Source organism: Mauremys reevesii, linkage group 13, assembly GCF_016161935.1.
Source record: "Mauremys reevesii isolate NIE-2019 linkage group 13, ASM1616193v1, whole genome shotgun sequence".
Classification (NCBI taxonomy): Eukaryota; Metazoa; Chordata; order Testudines; family Geoemydidae; genus Mauremys; species Mauremys reevesii.
In genome coordinates, this window is record NC_052635.1 from 9,039,705 (window position 1) to 9,058,002 (window position 18,298).

Genomic DNA, 18,298 nt, shown 5'->3' on the forward strand with positions numbered 1-18,298 from the left:
GCTGGATAGAGATTTAAGTGCCCTAACTGGCACTCTGCAGGTGCTATAATGGGTATTTAGGCTTCTACCTGCAGATTTTAGTGCTTAACTTTAGCCACCCAAGGCCTTTGTATTTGTCTTGCCCAAGCCTATGAGTTGCTGAGGTTCTCAAACTCCCACTGATGTTATTGGGAGATAAGGGATGCTCTGCCCTTCCAGGGAGGGGCCTGTGCAGATATAACTCATCCTCCAGTTAGCTACTATGATCCTTCACCTCCTACTAAAAGGTCACTGAATGGTCAGGTTTCTAGTCCCATCACCACCTCATTCTCCAGTTTGCTGTCCCCTGGGTGCAGGGGGCTTCTGTGAGGATTCACCAGGCAGCAGTTTGCAGAGGAGGGCAAAGGCAGAGGAGTCTGGGATGTTATTGCTTATAGTTCTCAGTGGGGAGACAATGCTCTGCACAGTTGAATATTTGAAGGAAACTAGTAGAGAGCCCTGTTGAATTGATACATTCCACTAATTCAAAAGTGATCATTAAGTAACATGGGTTCCCTAATCTTGTAGTGTTTCCTGTTTTGGTGTGATTGTTTTCATACTGTATCCAGCAGCTTATTCCCAGTCCATGTTCTCCTATTGTTATTCCCTAGTATTCTGCACTCTGTTTATGTGTATTAAGGGGCACTGACAAATACTGAAGGATTCTTTCACATTTCTTTTCAGGTGCTGGCCATGTATCTCAAACAAGATCATATGTAAACAACTCCAGCTCAGATTTTGTATATATTGTGTACATATTTCCTACTAAAACTGTTTCATATCTGTTCAATTGCTCAGAGGACTGATTTCGTCTTTCAGAGAATTGGGGCTTCCTCAATGTCCCTGTAACCATGATGTGGGGCTTCTCTCCCTGCTCCTTTCTCCGTGGAGCTGGACGAAGACCTCAGCCCAGCGCCTCTAGGGTCTCTAACTACTCTTCCGCAGTCCCCACAAAGCCAGATCTACTGTAGTTAGTGGCCTGGGGTCTGGTTCTTAATCATATTCTCATCTTTGTTTTCTGGGAATTCAGGTTGATGAATTCTGGGTTGTAAGTGATGGACTGTGTTCAAGGAGTTATCCTCCCCTCTCCTGCCCTAGCCTATTTGTGGGGTCAGAAGGCTATCTGTGAACTGCGTCTGTTTACTTACAGCCTTAGGCTCGGTGCCTGTATAGTGGTGTGAGGGAAGGCATCTCTGCTTTCTAAGCCAAGTCCCTGTTTGTGAACTGCAACACTTTAGCCGAGAGGAACCACTGATTCCCTAGCTTCCACTGCACTACAAGGAACGACTGGGTCATTGGGTATCTCTGACAGGGAAAGTCCTGGCTGCGCTCACTGGTCTTGTGATGTCTCCATATCGGGGACCAGCTCATTTTGCTAATAATTCACATTGACTAGAGCTGGTACACATTTAATGCAGTCTACTGAGGGGCCTAACAGTTAAACTCACAGTTCAGAGAACTTCTAAATGTAGGGCTGGGAGGGTCCCAGAAATATCATCCACCCAGCACTATACTTAGACCGTCCTGACAGCTCATTGTCCAATGGGTTCTTAAAACTCCAGTAATGAGATTCCACAACCTCCTTTGAAGCCTATTCCAGAACTTAACCACTTTATAGTGAGAGTTTTTCCTAATATCTAACCTAAACTTCCCTTGCTGCAGATTGTTGATTCCACTTCCTCCTACGTCCAGTGCACATGGAGAACAGTTGAGCGGGGTCCTTTTATAACAGTCTGTAAAGATATTTGAACATGGTTTGAACATTGAGGGTTACAAGATAAAGAGGCACGTGGAGGAGGGAAAGCAGGTTACAGGGTATGTGGTGCAGCTTTCGTGGATGCCCAGGCTCTGAGTCACTCTTGTTACTTCATCCGCAGAGGAAGATTTTCAGGAGCTGATATCTAGTCAAGCATAACACCACTGGTTCAGTTAGCCAGGCCTACTATCTCCACAGGGCTCTGCCAGCCCTTGCTCTGCCTTTGCATGGTAACAGTAGTTGCAATCACACATGAAGTCCCTCTCTGAAAGTGTCCCCAGTAGCACTCAGATTACCGTCACAGGACACCTACAGAAATTACCAGGGAACAGAATCTAAACAGCTTGATTGGTACAGCCTAGGATCAGATTTTATAACCTCACAGCACTGAGAGACATATGTATAGTGGAATAATCCTAAATTCATTACCAAAGATGAAGATTTAAGAGGTAGTGAGTCAAGATCATGGAAACAGAACTGGTTACATATAAAATGAAAATCATAACATGCTTTAGAGTCTAAAATCAATTATTACGGCAGTTTTTCACCAAAAGCAATTTCCCAGCAGCATTAACTAACATGCCTGTATCCAATCTTCCTGAGGAAGGAAAAGAGCTTTTTGCACACTGTTCCCAGATGTGCCTACATTTGGGGTAGGCCCATTTATCAGGGTTACTCTTGAGGGAGGGGCTTGTAATTCAATTAATGCTGTGAAAGTCACTTGTGTGTTCACATGGAGCTCTGCTCCTTCCTCTGCAAGTCCCTCCCAATGGAGCCTCCTGCAGGACCTCGGTTCCCCAGGGCTGGTCCCTCCAGCTAGAACTAGATGAACATGTGCACACACACACTAGCAGAGCAAGTCTGAGAGGACCAGGCTGGGACCAGCACTCAGCTGATCCCCAAGTGGTTCCCTGTACTCATTAATAAGAGCACTTTCAAGCTGCACTTTATGTGCTCCTGGTCTCAATAGGCTGGATTGAGCATCATTTCAGCTGCTCCCCACCCACCCATGTTCCCAAGTTTCTACCACATCCCTATCACACATTCACATTACAATAGAACAAGTAGTAACGCACTTGATGAGCAAACCTCTACAGTATATTTGGGGCACTCATGGGATCTTTAGCTTAGTACAAGAAGCATCGTTGCAGAGTAAATGGGGGCTAAAACACAAAAGAGTAAAATTCAGAGAGAGAGAGAAAAGCAACCAGCTGAACCATAAGTCATTTATAGAATCATAGGATAACCACACCAGAGGGCTAAACAAACATACAGTTACATTTTAAAGGTTAATACCTGAGGAAAAAGAAACAGAGAGAGAGAGATGGATCTCACCCACCCAGAGGCTTGAACTGGTCGGGGTTCCCAGGTGATGGTGGTAGCTCAGGATCCTGAGTGCTGAGAGGCAGAGACCCCAGCACGATCAGTCAGAGATAGAATCCTGAAAACTCTGATCCTGAAAAAGCAGAAACTGATGGAGTCTTCCAAGAAGATGCCCCTGCAACTACAGAGAGATGGCTGAAGGTGTTTCCTTTGACTTATACACCAGTCACTACCCACCCCAATCATCACAGCAACTTGCTGGTTCATAATTCAAAAGGGACGTCTACTGGGCTACATCCCAAAGTCTGTGCTCACGCAGACTGATCTTCCCTTTCTCTCCCAGCAGTTGCATGGGCAGCAGTGAATGGAGATTCAGCCCAATGGACCAGAATGTATCTATTTAGTCCTTAGTGGACTTCATGGAGTCTTGTCACTTCTCCCTTTTGGGGATAAACATTCTGCTGGGGTAGATCATTTTTGGTTTTGTTGTTGTTCAGGGTTTAGGGACTGAGGCAATATTGTTGAGCAGAAAATAGGCTGGGATTAGTGCCAGGTTTAGGTGTCAAAGTAGGGCTTATTAGGCAAAAGGGGGTACAGTCAGACTTAGTCCTATGTTAGGGGCTTAGGGTAGTATGGGCTATTGTGTCAAGGTTATTTGGGGGTTTCAGAGCCAGGCTTCATGTGTAGAAGGTAAGTGTGTCAGGATTTAGGAGGCATCAGTGTTAGATCTTTTAGGGTCCTAGGTGAGCTTAGGATCCTATGTTAGGGCTTAGGATCAAGGTGTCAGGGGTTTAGCAGAGGTGCTGAACTAGGGGCATGTGGGGTGCTGCAACAACTCCTGGGTTTGAAGGGGCGGTTTCATTATATACAGTGTTACAGTTTGTCTAATGGCTCTCAGCATCCCTAATTATAAAATTGTTTCCAGCACCCTGGGGTTTAGGGATGTCAGTGTCTGCCTATGGGTCTGTGTTAGGGATCTCAGTGTTAGGGTTTAGGGCAGAAGGGGGTGTCCATGTCTGGGCCTAGGAGGTGTCTATATCAGGGTTTATTGATAGAAGGGGGTGGGGTTGAAGTGCCAGTGACTGTTGTTCCCATGGCTGGAAAGACATCTCCAAAGGGGATAGTTTTGGCAGCATTTACTAAAGATGCTTAGGCTCTGGCCTGATCTCCCTGGGCATTGGTTCCCAGCCAGCTCCTCAACTGGAGGAATGCATTGTCCACACCTCTATGAGCTTCTGTCCTGGGCTTAAGTGACTGCATTGGCCCCAGAGGAGTGCAGCTGTCTTGGTGCTTCAGGCCAAAGTTTGGTTTTTTGATGTCACTGGGGCTTGATCCATTAACTCATGGGAAGCCAGTTTGGAGCTTAGTGGCAGGACCTGGAGCACCGCCTGATGAGCTAAATTCTCTACACCACTGGTTTAATACAAAGCATCTCTATTGACTTCTGATGGAGTTCCTCCACACTGGATAAAGGAGTAATAGTAACTGAGATCAGAACCTGACCCAGCCATAGGTCTGGCCATGATTGAGAGTCCATTCTTGTAGGCTTAGGAAGCATGTGTTCTGGGTATACTTTCCTATGCTGAGGTCCTGGGATTAATTCTTCCTTTCTGCGTACTGGGACTTTCTTATCCTAAATCTGTCCTTTTGCCCCCTTTAGGAGGGTACAAGGGTGCTGAGCCTCCGATGACTCTTTAACAGCTTTGTGCTGATTGCATTGAAGAGGCCAAGAGACATCTGCAAGGATCAAGTCAACGTGAGTATCTCTGCACCGTAGAGTCACTTCTACGCTCATACCCAGGTTTTCCCATCTTCATCCCCTATGAAACTACGCCCATGGTGTTATGCTTATAAGAAGCATGAGATCTTTTCAGGGGAAAAGGGTACATGCTACGTTTATTGAAGATACAGCAATTAACATACGCATTCAATTCACACCACACACACACTGTCCCACCAGTCAATGTTATAGTTATCAGTCCAGAGTCCGGATCAATCTAGTGGCCAGCCAGGTTGATCACAGTTAAGTAGGAGTCGGTTCCGTCGGTTGCAACATTACGATGCTCCGGGGAGTCTTGGAAGAACGAACCCAAAGTTTCATGGCACCCCCATTTATATAGTGATTTTCCTTTCATTGGGACCAATGATTCTTCTCTCTTTGAGTGCTTGCTGATATCAATTCCATTTAGGTGTGTGCATGCGCGCTCGCGTGCACGGTTGTCGGAAAACTTTTCCCTAGCAGCTACCCGTCAGACCAGCTGGGGAGCCCACTGGAGTGGCACCGGTATGGCACTCTATATAACGACCCTGGCGGCCCGACCCCCTTCCAGTTCCCTCTTACTGCCTGGGTGATGGATTTGTTCAAACAGTGGTTTCTTTCTTTGCAAGTGCCCTACTAATCCCCTGGCTCTTCTGCTTATCTTTGTATATAGTTACCCATTGTTAGTTAATTGTCTTCTAGTTGTTAATTGTAGTCTTTAGTGGATTTGGGGGTTCCCTTCAATGGGAGTGCCCCTTGGGGCTCCAGGGCATGCAGTCCCAGGGCTGTCAAACCCTATAGCTCCTGCGCCAAGCCTATGCCTACGGGCAACCCCATGACTCCTGTCTCTACTGGTGTCTGGGAGAAGCCTTCCATCCAGGCAGATAAGTGCAAGATCTGCAAGGCCTTCAAACTACTCACACTAGAAAGGAGAGGGACACTCCATTTAAAACAACTTCTCAAGTGGAGTCAGTCCTCTGTCTGCAGCAGGACCTGGCCCTGAGTGGCTTCAAAGTGCGGTGCACCACTCCAGCGGTGCTTGTCAGCAGCACTCTCCAGGGTCGGCGGTCTCCCAGGGCCAAGAAGCGTGCCCGCTCCAGCACCACTCCCACTCGCCAGTTGCCCACAAGAAGCAGGCCATGGGCAAGCCTCCCCAATGGCCTGATTCCAGAAACCGCTGCTTCTCGGCAGGGCATGCTGCAGAGCATGGAGCCTAAAGGCCAAACAAGAGGTTCCTGCTGGACTCCTGGCCGTGCTTAAGTTACATAATTGGTCTCCTCAAAAAGCTGTTACCTGCTTCTCAAGGGTTTCATCCACAAGGATTCAATTTGACTTCAGTATGAGGGGATTCGTCTGAGAGCTTCAAAACAGCTACTGGATATGGGAACCCATGGTCAGAGAGCCATCATGATGTCGCATACTCGCTGCCACTCTAGTGCTTTGTGCGAACCGGGCAGCTGCTTAGACAGAATTCTGTGTAACGTATCCAGCCGGGCTGGTATCAACCTGCTCCTCAGGACTTATGTGGTCATGAGGTTGGGGAGCTGCCTCTTGGTTAGCTACGGACTGAGGCTTTCCAAGCATCAAAGTCTCCAGCCCCCACTTAGATCCTCTGTTCAAGCTGCACAGTTTGGAAACATGTTTAGACTGGAAACTCTTTGGGGCCAGGGCTGTGGTTTTGTTTCTTTGTTCATACAGCTCCTAGCACAGGGTCTATGGTCTGTGACTGGGGGTTTTTAGGTGCTACCACAATAAAATAATCAAAGGGATCCATGTGAAAAATTTGCCAAGTGAAAGGGGGCGAGAGGAGGGGGAATCAAATTATTTCAGAAAGCTTCCAAGATCTGCCACTTTGTGCAACTTCTCAATTGCCACCTCACAAGCTTTGTGCTAGTGCTTCCAAAGTTACAACAGTAAATGCACTGATTCTCACAAGCATTTAGGTGCCTAATTCTCATTGATTTCAACAGTGTTAGGGTGCCTAAGTGCACCTTGGGCAGTCTGGGACTAAGATCGTGCTTCTCCCCTTGAAGTCAATAGCAGGACTCCCACTGACAGCAGACTATTGTATTTGGGAGAGGGCGCCTGAGCCCTCACCTGCCCCTGTACAAGCTCTGCCTTCCCCGTGCAGGGGCTGACATCGCCTGTCCCCCTCCTTGTACATTCCTCAACACCCTCACGGTTTTACAAAAAGTTGGGACAGCCATGGACAGGTCTGAAAGGGACTGTCCTGGCCAAAAGGGATGTGTGGGTCACCTTAGAGCACAGTAGATAGGTACAGAAGACTCTCTCCTAAATATCCATCCATGCTTATCTAGCCACCCATTCATGCTTGTCCATCTAATTTAAGGTGTTTCTTGTGCACCTCATGATCCTAGTAGCTGGATTTACTTATAAAGCTCTGCGCTGCAGACTATGTAAAAAGTCAGCAGCAAGGCAGGGTAAGGAATTCAGCCTTTTATATAGAGAGAAACAATAAGAAAAAATTAGTGAAACCCCCAAAGAGGACAGGGCTAGCGCGAGTGTCAGCAGCATTGGGACTCTGAGTGGAGCTGTCTCCACCTGAGGGTTGGTGCTCCATCTCCAGCTCAAACTGTCCCCTTGGGGAGCTGCTGGAAAGCTGGGTCCAAGTTTAGGTTGGGCAGCCAAACATGGTCATGGCTTCCAGAGAGATCAAGGAATTCCTGGCAGAGGTTCTGGAAATCCGGCTTCTGGCATCTCGTCCTCGTTGGGCCACTTCTCGATCCAGGTGTCCTTGCCTAATGATGTAGGATAGCCTGGGACGTTACAGGCAGGGAGTGGTGGAGCAATGAACTACAAAATGTGTTCAATTTGTTTGCTCAGTTCCTCAAGGGCAGCTGGGTTTGCCCTAAGGGCATGGCCAGCGGGTATGGCAGGCCAGGGGAGGCTGATTCTCCTCAAACAGTGCCAGGCGTGGCCCCACTCATTCTCCATCCTGAACCCCGTCCCTACTTCCCACCGCTTCCCGGCCACAGTCCAGGCAGGCTGCCCTCTTCCCCAAGGGGCTGGGGCTAGCTGCCGGGCTAGCTCAAGTGCGACTCGGGACTTGAAGTGGCTGGGTGCTCCCCGGTGCTGGGGCCCCAGCCTCTGGGGCTGGCGGTGCTTGAGGCAACTGGGGCCGCCATGGTGCTCCTGGGCCAGGCACTGGGGCCGCGACACTCTGGGGCTACAGGGATGCGTTGGGCTGCAGCGCCCAACGCTTCAGAGCTGGGGGTGCTCCAGGTTAGCGCTGGCCGGAGGGGCCTGGGGCTGGGGCAGGGGGGCCTGGTAGCCCAGGGGTCAGCACTGGACTCCGGTGGGAGGAAAGGGCGGAGGAGGGGTGGTGTTGGGAGTCCTAGCCTTCCCAAACAGGCAGCTCACACTCCGCCCCATGCCCTAAGGGCCACATCTGACTTGGTAGAGAAACAAGTGGGTTGCCTCCCCTCTCATGGGGTCCAGCCCATGGAGTACTGAGAGGGACTACAGATCCCAGCATGCAATGCTCCATATACAGCATGAGGATGGAGACTTTCCAGCCTCAGAGCTGCATCTTTGCTTTGGTGAAACTCTAATTTTTTTAGGTGCAGCTAATTACCTAATTAATGACATTTCCACCCAGATTTGAAACCTAAGTGATTTAGGAACAACTGTGGCTGGATGCAGGGACCATGAAATTGTACATTGACAATGTGATCTGTCTCTGGTAGGAAATAGTTGGGTAGCCCCTGTAGGGAGGAATGGTGGTCCAGGGTTAAAATTACAGAGGCAAACCTGGATTCAATTCCCAGCAACTCCAGAAACTTCCTTTTAGTGGCTGGAGAAGTCACCTAAGGCCAATCCAGTGGGAGTTACTTCTGGAGAGGTCACCTAAGGCTAATCAGGAGTTAGGTGCCTCAATGCTACATTGAGGACCTGGACCGTAGGGCTGTACAATGCAGCCTCAGTTTCCCCATCCTGTTAAAATGAGAGTAATAACGCTGCCCTGCTTCCCATAGTGAGAATAAATACGGCGTTGGCTCTTGTGAGGCCCTCAGAAAGTAAGCAGTAATGGGGGGCCTGATGGGTACAGTAACCCTCACTTAACCCTGTAGTTATGTTCCTGAAAAATGCGACTAAATTGAAACAATGTTAAGCAAACCAATTTCCCCATAAGAATCTAATATTAAGTTCCAGGGAAAACATTTTTGCCAGACAAAAGGTGTTATATACATTTTAAACAGGCAGTTTAATACAGGTACTGTCACTAGAGTTGGGAGGCGCCCCTGCCGCATTCCCCACCCAGGCACAGCCCACTGGCACTGGAGAGGAGGCAGGCAAGGAGGCTGAAGGTGCTGTAGGATTAGGAGAAGCACCTTCTGCAGCAGCGGCAGCTTCCTCCACTCTGCAAGCACCAAGGGTGAGGAGGCCTCAGCTCTCAGCCCTCCACTTACCCCCTTCCCAAACCCCACCCTTAACCTGCCCCTCTTCTCCCCCTGACCTCCTCCCCCTTTACTTCCCACGCTGCATCCTTGCTTCTCCTCCCTCCCCTTCCCCCCTCCCTTCTAAAATACCACACGCCACCTGATTGCCCCCGGGCAGGAGGGACCACAACAGCAGAGGAGCCTGCATGCTGAGTCCTTCACTCCTTCCCCTCCACTCCTGCCAGGGGAGAGATCAGCTAGTTTGTGGCGTTCAGGAGACAGGGAGGGAGGGGAGCCTGCACTGAGTCCTGGCTCCTCCCTCCTGCCCCCAAACGCGGCAAGTCAGCTGATTGCCAGAGGCTGGAGGCAGAGGAGGAGGGGGAAGGCGCTGATCTGGGCGAGGGTCTGTGCTGTGCCGGGTGGGAGGGCGCAGGAGGCAGCCAAACCACGTGTGGAAGAGTGGAGCATTGCACAACTTAAAAGAGAGCAGGTTTCCTAACTGATCAGTTAAACATAACAATGTTAACCGGGACAACTGAAAGTGAGGAGTTACTGTACCTAAAATAAAATAGGGCAATTAGTTAAGGGCGTGTCTGCTTGAAACATGACTAACACAGGGTAACCACAGGAGGCTACTTACTCAGCTTCCCTGGGCCACAACAAGTCAGTGCTAAGCGCCCCCAGATCAAGTAGTCTTTGTTATACCCAGCCTCCAGAGACCCTTCCCTGCATTTTATGTGACTGATGAATTGGCGGGGTTTTTTTCCTTGCGGATTTTTCATCAGTCCCTGTGAAAAAAGATGTCACATATAAGAGCAGAGTGAGGACGAGATAATATGGAAGTGGGAGAGAGGATGGAGATGAAAGGAACAGAGAAGAGGAGACTCCTAAGTGTTCTCTTGAGGTTTCAGTCACAAATTCCAGCCCCAGAGTGACTGCACAGCAAACTAACCAATCACTGAAGCCTCCAGCAGTCACTAGAGACAGGAAGGACTGTCTTGTGGCTGTGGCACTGGGCACAGGCCTCAAGAGGTCAGGCCTCGAAAGCTCCTGTTTCTGCCACAGACTCCTGGTGTGACCTTGCACGAAGTCACTCGATCTCCCTGGGACTCACACCCCACCTGTGAAATGGGGCTAATAAATCCACCCAGTGTCGATTTAGATGCTGTAACCTCATCAAGGCAGGGGTTGTATCTGGATATGTCCAGTGCTTGAGCACAAGGGGCCCCTAATCTCAGGTAATACAAATAATTAGAGCAGTCAAATCTCATCTCCCAGCCGAGTGAAGCTGCTTTGAAGCTTCTCCAGTTAGATCCCTCTGCTTCCTTTGACTTTTATATTGATTTATAAAAACTGTAGCATTGAGGAAGAGAGACTTCCATGTCCTCTATAGCAACTTGGGGCCAAAGGGGCCACCAAGTCTGGGATCTTGAGCTCCCCCAAGTGGCAACAATACATACTCAATTGCTTCCAGAGGAAGGTTGGAAAAAGCCTCCATAATGAGACTGGTCAGTTGTGCCAAGCTGACCACTGAGGAAAGGTTCCCCTGTTATTTTGTTTGCCTAGGAGGGAAGTTGAGCAAATTGCTGCTTCTTTGTCCTCTTGTGGCGACAGGTTAATGCCTTTGGAGCATGAGACTAGATTAACCTTGGGGCTTTAGCACTTTCTCTGGCTAAGAGAAATAACTCTTATGCCGGCAGCTTTATATCCCAAAGGCCATTCAAAGTGCACCCTGATTGTAGAAGGGAGCTCTTACCTGCTTTAATGATTTCCAAAATTTTCATGGTGTAGTAGTCAGGAACTGCCCGCTTCTTCACTGCTTCAACAAGCCTGGTCTTATACAGAGGAAGACATACAAAACACCAGTTGAAGGTCTGCAGTATTTTTAGTGTAGTGGGAATTCAGTGTATAACTGACTCTTCAAATCTGGCTGTGAGAAAGCTGGTGCCATGGTGAGGGCATTAAGCTGGAGATCAGGGTTCATTTCCCTGCTCCACCACAGACTCTACTGCATGACCTTGGGCAAAGTCACTTAGTCGCTCCATGCCTCAGTTTCCCCTTTTTGGCCTAATGGGGATATTTGCACTCTCCCTGCCTCATATGTAGTAGTAGGATTTTATATTTTTATTTTGTAATGATTTAGAATGAGGGATAAAGAATAATGAGATAATAATGTAGCATGTATTAAATGTATTGCTGTATGATTTGATCAAATGCTGCCAGCCACCCTTTAGGAGCAGGAGAAAGGAATGGCCTAATAGGCCAATTGGCAAAGTGATGCATCAGCCGGAACCTGTGTCTGGAGCTGATTTCAAGGTAGTCAAAATAACTTTAAGCTCACTACTTTGTTGTAGGCTTAGCATTTGGTAAATAGAAGTAAAAGAGTGCCATGATTGTTTTCTTTTGCAATTGTAACTTGATATTCTTTGTTCCAATGTTCTGTGTAAATTGATTCCATTTCACGTGTGAATGAGGAACTTATGTGTTATGGGATACATGTGCGCCATTGCTGAATGATATGTACAGGGAGGAAACCAGAGACAGACACCAAGGGCGCCAGGAGGCTGAACATGCCCCTGTTGAAATGTCTGAGGAGGGCAGAGATTGACAACTCTAAAGATGAGACAGGCACCTATCCACTTCAAGGGGACAAGATAGCTGTGATAAAGAATAGAGAAGGACTATTTAAGAAAACAAGCACTCAGACAATAATTGAATAAAACTCATTGGTTCCAGTGAAGGAAAGTCACTCTATAAACAGAGTGTCTTGCCATGAAACCCTGGGTTCATCCTGCCAAGACTTCCCCAGGTTACCAGCATCATGTAACTTGAGTGGAACCTCTGCACGCGCTCCATACCAATGATCCACCTGGCTGGCCACTGGGGGGATTGATTCGGGACTCTGGACTGAAGTAACTATAACATTGACTGGCAGGACAGTGTGTGTGTGTGTAACTGAATGCATGTATATTGGTGTTGTATCTTCAATACGTGGCGTGTATTGCCCTTTCCCTGAAAAGATCACAGCATGAAGCGGTTGGCGAGGATAAGCATATTAAGATTGGAAGTGCTCAGACACTGAAATAGGGGGCAGATAAATACTTGGGGATTAGATTGAATCTTAAACCGTCATCTGATTTTGTTCATTTCTGGGAGCTTAAGGCCCCAAAATCTCATCAGGTTTCTGCCCCAGCAGATCCAGACCTTACCCCTGATTCAGCCTCAAAGGCAAACTTTACAATCCAAATCGAATTCCGAACCCTGTCTCTGTGCTCTCCTCATGGAAAAAGATGCAGCAGATCCAAATCACACATTTACCATAATCCACTCCAGGTTCACAGGCTTCCTCCATTCGCTTGTTCAGAGTGATGGGATCCTCTGTCTTCTGCTGCATGAAGCAGCTTTCTGTGGGGAAGGAAGATGGGGAGAGAATCACCAAGGGAGACCATAGTTTCAGCTCTGTTATTAGTGACCTACAGGTGCCCACCTATTTGAATCCTGGGTGAGCTGCGCTAACCCACACAGTGACCAGTGACAGGCCCCACCAGTTGGAATTCAGTGTGTAACTGACTCTCATTGGTGCTCATTAGCTGGAGACTAATATGTAGTGTAGGATTTTATAATTCTTGTATGAGATCAAATGCTGCCAGCCACCCTAAAAATAAGCTCACTACTTTGTTGTAGGCTTAGCATTTTAAAATAAGTAAAAGAGTGCCATGATTGTTTTCTTTTGCATTGTAACTTGATATTCTTGTTCCAATGTTCTGTGTAAATTGATTCCATTTCACGTGTGAATGAGGGACTTATGTGTTAAGGGATACGTGTGAAGGCCATTGCTGAATGATATGTACAGGGGAGGAACCAGAGACAGACGCAAGGGCGCCAGGAGGCTGAACACGCCCCTGTTGAAATGTCTGAGGAGGGCAGATTGACAACTCTAAAGATGAGACAGGCACCTATCGATGGGGACAAGATAGCTGTGATAAAGAATGAGAAGGACTATTTAAGAAAACAAGCACTCAGACAATAATTGAATAAAACTCATTGGTTCCAGTGAACATCTGATTTTGTTCATTTCTGGGAGCTTAAGGCCCCAAAATCTCATCAGGTTTCTGCCCCAGCAGATCCAGACCTTACCCCTGATTCAGCCTCAAAGGGAAACTTTACAATCCAAATCGAATTCCGAACCCTGTCTCTGTGCTCTCCTCATGGAAAAAGATGCAGCAGATCCAAATCACACATTTACCATAATCCACTCCAGGTTCACAGGCTTCCTCCATTCGCTTGTTCAGAGTGATGGGATCCTCTGTCTTCTGCTGCATGAAGCAGCTTTCTGTGGGGAAGGAAGATGGGGAGAGAATCACCAAGGGAGACCATAGTTTCAGCTCTGTTATTAGTGACCTACAGGTGCCCAGCTATTTGAATCCTGGGTGAGCTGCGCTAACCCACACAGTGACCAGTGACAGGCCCACCTCCTCCGACAAGGGAATGGCCATGGAAAAAAAATAGGGAGTGCTCAGCACCCACCAGCCACAGCTACTCGGCGGGGCTGCCGATCAGCTGTTTGGCGGGTGGCAGGAGGCACTTGGCAGAGAGCAGCTGGCGGGGGCCTCTGGGGAGGGGGCAGAGCGGGGCCAGGAAGTGGCAGAGCGAGGGTGAGGTCTCAGGGGAAGGGGCGGAGTGGGGGTGGATCACTCACCAGGAAAAATAAAAGTCAGTGCCTGGGTTATGGGGCACAGTAAAAGATGAAACAAGGGATGGAGGGGTAGGTTGCAGGGTCTAAATGAGGTGATCCTGAGCAGACAGACTCAGACAGCTCTAAAGGAATCAGTAGATGTTGCCCAGAGGAACTCTGCCTGGGATTGAAGTGGTTCCAAGTAATAACAGACAGAACAAAGTAAGTTACCAAGCAAAATAAAACAAAACATGCAAGTTTAAGCCTAATACATTAAGAAACTGAATACAGGTAAATCTCACTAAGCTTCTTTCATAGACTAGACTTCTTCCTAATCTGGGCCCCATCCTTTCCCCGGTACAATCCTTTTTAGTTCCAGCTCAGGTGGTAGCTAGGGGATTTCTCATGACTGGCAGCCCCCTTTGTTCTGTTCCACCCCCTTTTATATCTTTGGCACAAGGCGGGAACCCTTTGCCTCTCTCTGGGTTCCCACCCCTCCTTCTCAATGGAGAAGCACCAGGTTTAAGATGGATTTCAGTATCATTTGACATGTTCACATGTCCTGTGAGACTTCATTACCCGCTGGCTGGCACACAGGTATACAGGAAGGCTTAAAAGTAAACAGAGCCATTTACAACCAATTGTCCTAGTCAAAGGGAGCCATCAAGATTCTAAACTACCATTAATGGCCCACACTTTGCATAACTACAATAGGACCTCAGAGTTATATTTCATATTGCTAGTTTCAGATACAAGAATGATACATTCATACAAACAGGATGAACACACTCAGTAGATTATAAGCTTTGTAAGGATACCTTAGAAGAGACCTTTTGCATAAAAGCATATTCCAGTTACATTATATTCACATTCAAAGTATATTTTCATAAAACATATGGAGTGCAACATCACACATGGATCAGCTAGCTTCACGCAGCCCCCAAGGCCCTGATGGGCAGAGAGGAGGAACTGATGTCTGCAATACCCGGTCCCTCCTAGGCCACCCAGCTAGCTAGAGAAATTCTGCTTCTACGTCCTGCTGCCAGTTCTCCTGCAATTGGCAGGTGGGGTTGCCATTGGAGAAGAGAAGGAGAGACCACAGGTGAGGGTAGGTGGTCAGGGAGGGTGGAAACCATCTGCAAATGTGGGGGAGAGGGGATAGGAGAGGGAGTGAAGGAAGCTATTGAAACTCTGTGGGAGTGAGGGGCAGGATTCAGGTTGGGAAGGTGGGTCCTGGGGGTTCCTACAGCCTCCAAGGCCTGTTCTGCTCCCTGGCCCGATCCCAGGCCCTGCAGACCCTTCTGAGTCCTCTCTTGCCTCTGCTCCCCAGGCGTGCATCCCCCACATGTTTCCACTGAGGGTCCCCTCACCCCAACCCTGGTCCCACCATTCCTGTATGTGTATCAGGGACACAGCCGGCCAAGAGTCAGAGCTCCAAGCTAGGGGACAGACCCAGGGACCATCCTGCCTGTGGATGCCATGAGCCTGTATCGCACGTGAGAATCACCCAGAGCCCACAGGGAAGGAGGGTCCTGATCGGCGATGGAGGGGGCTGATGCTGGGGGCCCCTTGGACTTCATGTTTGCTGATAAAGCTGACACAGGAGCCCCCACCAGAGATATAAACAGAGACAGGACTCTCCTTACCTTCTGCACAACAGCAGACGTCCCCATAAAAGATCTTACTGAAGAGCCCGCTCTGGTTAGACGGATGGTAGAACTTGGTGCACCGGTCACCTAGAGAAAGATCAGAGACAACAGATCATTCCCCGTCCCGCAGAGCAACAACCATGGTTTACAGCACCTAGGAGACACCTCTGAAGCCCTTACTCAAGCAGATGTCCCACTGGGTGACCCTGGGGAAGGGAGCAGCAGTCTGTGCGAACGACTTTCTAGCTATAGAAAACCATCAACTTGAAATGATGGGCTGGTGCTTGTTGGAGACACCCTCTTAATCACACTAGCAGCAAATTCACCTCTGGAGGTAAAACAGGGGGAGAGGGCAAGTAGGATAATTATTGCCTGTAGTCAGAGGTTCCCCTTATTATTTTGTCTACCTTTGCATGGGTGTGTTAAGGTGATGAGTGTGACCATATAATTCCAAAATGGGGTAATGTTGGAACAGGAGGAACTGGGAGGTGAGCAGTAAACGAGACTAGACAGACTAGTCTGGCCTTAAAGTCTGAGTATAAATCCCGTATTCTAATCCAGTAGTTCTCAACCAGGGGGACACATACCCTAGCAGTACCCCAGGGGGTATGTTAACTTATCTAGATATTTGCCTAGTTTTACAACAGGATCTAGAGCCCTGCAGCAGGACTGGGATCCCGCAGGGCCTGCTACCATAATAGTGGAAGCAGGATAAAAATTCAACAAACAGTGCAGGAGTGGGAGTAGATCTTATGGGGCGGGATGAGAGCAGGATTGAAAAAAATAGTCCTCATTCACCGCCAACAATACCAACTCCACAGCGAGCAGCCGCCTCTCTCTGGCCACACAGCTCTGAAGGCAGCGCTCCCACCAGCAACAGCTCAATATCTGTGCGGCTACTGGCGGCAGCATTATCTTGAGAGCTGGGAAGCTGGCCAGCAGCTGCCGCTCTCCAGCACCAAATGACAAGGTTCACAAGTGAAAACAGGCTCACGTCTCACACTGAAATGTAAGTATAATATTTATCTTCCAATTGATTTATTTTATAATTACATGGTTAAAAAATGAGGAAGTCGGCAATTTGGCATGGACACTTTTGTATTTCTATGTCTGATTTTGTAAGCAAGTCGTTTTTAAATGAGGTAAACTTGGGGTACGCACGACAAGTAGAGCAGGAGTAGTGTAGAGCAGGACATGGGGATTCAGGATGCCTAGGTTCTATTTCCAATGGTGGGAGAGGACTGTGTGCGCGGAAGCTGTACTTGGAGCTCTGAACTGGCAATCTGCTCCCAGCTGTGCTCCTAGCTGTCTAGGCCTTACCTGAGGGCAAGTCTCTTACCATCTCAGTGCATCTCCTCTGTTACACGGGGATAATAATACCTAAGTACTGCAGCAAAAGACTGCAAGAGGTAATGATACCAATGTGACCCAGAGCAGAATTTGAAGCCAGGTGCCTTGAATGGTGAGGAGAGCTGCGATCTGTTACCTATGGTGTAATAATCGTAGACTGTGATGGATGCCGGCTGAATGAGACCAACTTCGAAAAACTGGTGAGCTTTAAACTGCAGGCATTCATCCTCTCTGTGAGAAACCTGGGTGGGTGTGGGGAAATAACAGGATTGCTTAGTGAAGGGTGGCTGGATGGAAGAGAGAGAATGAAAAGAATAAAAGAAGGGAGATGTTGGGGAAAGAAGAGGGAAAGAGAAAGTGAGTGAGGTGGAGGAAAGAAGAACTAGAGAAGTGAAAGCAGCAAGGAAAGAAGTGAATGACATAGAGAAGCAAATTCAGCCTTATATCAGATGCTGCATTTCCCATTAAAGTCAATGGACCTACATCCACATACACCAGCTGAGGGTCTGGCCAATTCAGTTGATCCTAGTGGAAAGTCTGAATCTGGACCAGTGAATCAAAATTCGGCCATGGGTTGCAGTTTGTCAACCTGCTGACGTCTGCGGGGATGCCAGGTTATATCTGGGAGTGCAGTTTGGCTCAGCAGGAGCCCATGAAATTAACACAGGATCAGAGAAGCCCCTTTTCGAGTCTTTACCTTGTCCACATAGATTACGAGGTTGCTTCTGTCGGATGGGGCTTTGTCAATTTCAAACTTGGAAATGTATCTGTCGACCCCTCGGGAAAGCTAAATGTGAATAAGGAAAAGCAAGAGGCATTGTGGGTAAAGCAGCGTCTCTGTAAAAGTCCTGCAGCTGGGTGAAAAAAACCCACCATCTCACTACGTGGTTCAGTGGTGTCGTGCTTGTGATCACATCTCCCATGATAGGATCTGCGGGGAAGATACTAGCCTGCTACTTACTCAACACCTAGGGTTGCCAGGAGATTGGTTTTTGAGTGGAACACCTGGTTGAAAAGGGACCCTGGCAGCTCCAGTCAGCAGCACAGCGCGGCTAAGGCAGGCTCCCTGCCTGTCCTGGCTCCGCACAGCTCCCAGAAATGGCCAGCATGTCCAGCTCCTAGGCGCAGAAGTGGCCACAGGGGCTCAGCGCACTGACCCTGCCCCAAGCACCAGCTCCGCAGCTCCCATTGTCCAGGAACTGCGGCTAATGGGAACTGCAGGGGCTGTGCCTGCAGGTGCGGGCAGCACACAGAGCCCCCTGGCCCCTTTGCTTAGGAACTGGAGGGACATGTCACTGCTTCCAGGAGCTGTCTGAGGTAAGTGCTGCCTGGCTAGAGCCCGCACCATAACCCCCCTTCCGCACCTAA

General features: G+C 48.6%; 1 pseudogene; it reads right to left on the reverse strand.

Moving 5' to 3' along the window:
* Positions 1-7,529: 7,529 nt before the first annotated feature.
* The window catches only part of LOC120379925, a 33,764-nt pseudogene continuing 22,995 nt past the window's right edge, over positions 7,530-18,298 (reverse strand).